Here is a 3,410-nt window from a genome sequence, read left to right on the forward strand (position 1 = left end):
TAGGAAAAGAGCCTTGAGGGAAGGGGCGGCATCGTACGACGTCGACCGCACAAGTCCATTCTGACGGCTTGGCGTCTTTAGGTTTAATAAACAAACTTTTACACTTTGGGTGGAAAAGGCGACAACTGCGTTCCGACGAACTGTTCTCTTCAATCCTTACCTTCGTTCGATGCACTGAGCACTGACGCCAAACTCCGCCGACAGTAGGAAAAGAGCATTGAGGGAAGGGGCGGCATCGTACGACGTCGACCGCACAAGTCCGTTCTCAAGGCTTGGCATCTTACACTTTTACACTTTGGGTGGAAAAGGCGTCAACTGCGTTCCGACGAACAGTTCTTTTCGATCCTTACCTTCGTTTGATGCACTGAGCACTGACGCCAAACAAAGCCGACAGTAGGAAAAGAGCATTGAGGGAAGGGGCGGCATCGTACGACGTGGACCGCACAAGTCCGTTCTCAAGTCTTGGCGTCTTTAGGCTTAATAAACAAACTTTTACACTTTGGGTGGAAAAGGCGACAACTGCGTTCCGACGAACAGTTCTCTTCAATCCTTACCTTCGTTCGATACACTGAGCACTGACGCCAAACTCCGCCGACATTACGAAAAGAGCCTTGACGGAAGGGGCGGCATCATACGACGTCGACCATACAAGTCAGTTCTCAACGCTTGGTGCCTTTCGGCTTAAGAAACATTGCGTTCCGACGAAGAGTTTTCTTCAATCCTTTCCTTCTTCGTCGCTTGCACGGAGCAGTGACGCCAAACTCCGCCGACAGTACGAAAAGAGCCTTGACGGAAGGGGCGGCATCGTACGATGTTGACCGTACCAGTCAGTTCTCAACACTTGGTGCCTTTCGGCTTAAGAAACATTGCGTTCCGACGAAGTTTTCTTCAATCGTTTCCTTCATCGCTTGCACGGAGCAGTGACGCCAAACACCAATGACAGTACGAAAAGAGCCTTGATGGAAGGGGCAGCATTGTACGACGTCGACCGTAAAAGTCAGTTCTCAACGCTTGGCATCTTTTGGCTTAAGAGACATTGCGTTTCGACGAAGTTTTCTTCAATCCTATCCTTCCTTGCATGCACTGAGCACTGACGCCAAACTCCGCCGACAGTATGAAAAGAGCCTTGATGGAAGCGGCGGCATCATACGACGTCGACCGTACAAGTAGGTTCACAACATTTGACGTCCTTCGGCTTAGGAAATATTGCGTCCCGACGAAGAGTTTTCTTCAATGTTTTCCTTCGTCATTTGCATTGAGTACTGATGCCAAACTCCACCGACAGTACGAAAAGAGCCTTGACGGAAGCGGCGGCATCGTACGACGTCGATCGTACAAGTCAGTTCTCAACGCTTATCATCTTTCGGCTTAAGACACATTGCATTCCGACGAAGAGTTTTCTTCAATCCTTTCCTTCGTCGCATGCACTGAGCAGTGACGCCAAACTCCGCCGACAGTACGAAAAGAGCCTTGACGGAAGGGGCGGCCTCGTACGACGTCGACCGTACAAGTAGGTTCTCAACACTTGGTGCCTTTCGGCTTAAGAAACATTGCGTTGCGACGAAGAGTTTTCTTGAATCCTTTTCTTCGTCGCATGCACTGAGCAGTGACGACAAACTGCGCCGACAGTACGAAAAGAGCCTTGATGGAAGGGGCGGCATCATACGACGTCGACCGTACAAGTCAGTTCTCAACGCTTGGCGTCTTTCGGCTTAAGAAACATTGCGTTCCGACGAAGAGTTTTCTTCAATCCTTTCCTTCATTGCATGCACTGAGCACTGACGCGAAACTCCGCCGACAGTACGAATAGAGCCTTGAGGGAAGGGGCGGCATCGTACGACGTCGAACGTACAAGTCAGTTCTCAACGCTTGGCGTCTTTCGGCTTAAGAAACATTGCGTTCCGACGAAGAGTTTTCTTCAATCCTTTCCTTCGTTGCATGCACTGAGCACTGACGCGAAACTCCGCCGACAGTACGAATAGAGCCTTGATGGAAGGGGCAGCATCGTTCGACGTTGACATTACATGTCAGTTCTCAGCGCTTGGCGTCTTTCGGCTTAAGAAACATTGCGTTTCGACGAAGAGTTTTCTTCAATCCTTTCCTTCGTCGCATGCACTGAGCAGTGACGCCAAACTCCGCCGACAGTACGAAAAGAGCCTTGACAAAAGGGGCAGCATCGTACGACTTCGACCGTACAAGTAGGTTCTCAACACTTGGTGCCTTTCGGCTTAAGAAACATTGTGTTGCGACGAAGAGTTTTCTTGAATCCTTTTCTTTGTCGCATGCACTGAGCAGTGACGCCAAACTGCGCCGACAGTACAAAAAAACCTTGATGGAAGGGGCGGCATCATACGACGTCGACCATACAAGTCAGTTCTCAACGCTTGGCACCTTTCGGCTTAAGAAACATTGCGTTCCGACGAAGAGTTTTCTTCAATCCTTTCCTTCTTCGTCGCTTGCCCGGAGCAGTGATGCCAAAATCCGCCGACAGTACCAAAAGAGCCTTGACGGAAGGGGCGGCATCGTACAACGTCGACCGTACAAGTCAGTTCTCAACACTTGGTGCCTTTCGGGTTAAGAAACATTGCGTTCCGACGAACTTTTCTTCAATCCTTTCCTTCGTCGCTTGCACGGAGCAGTGACGCCAAACACCAACGACAGTACGAAAAGAGCCTTGACGGAAGGGGCGGCATCGTACGACGTCGACCGTAAAAGTCAGTTCTCAACGCTTGGCATCTTTTGACTTAAGACACATTGCATTGCAACGAAGAGTTTTCTTCAATCCTTTCCTTCGTCCCATGCACTGAGCACTGGCGCCAAACTCCGCCGACAGTACGAAAAGAGCCTTGACGGAAGGGGCGGCATCGTACGACGTCGACCGTACAAATCAGTTCTCAACGCTTGGCGTCTTTCGGCTTTGGAAACATTGCGTTCCGACGAAGGGTTTTCTTCAATCCTTTTCTTCGTCGCATGCACTGAGCACTGACGCCAAACTCCGCCGACAGTACGAAAAGAGCCTTGATGGAAGGGGCGGCATTGTACGACGTCGACCGTAGAAGTCAGTTCTCAACGCTTGGCGTCTTTCGGCTTAAGAAACATTGCGTTTCTACGAAGAGTTTTCTTCAATCCTTTCCTTCCTCGCATGCACTGAGCACTGACGCCAAACTCCGCCGACAGTAAGAATAGAGCCTTGACGGAAGGGGCGGCATCATACGACGTTGACCGTACAAGTCAGTTCTCAACGTTTGACGTCTTTCTGCTTAAGAAACATTGCGTTCCGACGAAGAGTTTTCTTCAATCCTTTCCTTCGTCACATGCACTGAGCACTGACTAACCAAACTACGCCGACAGTACGAAAAGAGCCTTGACGGAAGCGGCGGTATCATACGACGTCGACCGTACAAGTCAGT

Source organism: Mastigoproctus giganteus, unplaced genomic scaffold (genome assembly GCF_048544385.1).
Source record: "Mastigoproctus giganteus isolate SK-2022 unplaced genomic scaffold, ASM4854438v1 scaffold_27, whole genome shotgun sequence".
Lineage (NCBI taxonomy): Eukaryota > Metazoa > Arthropoda > Arachnida > Uropygi > Thelyphonidae > Mastigoproctus > Mastigoproctus giganteus.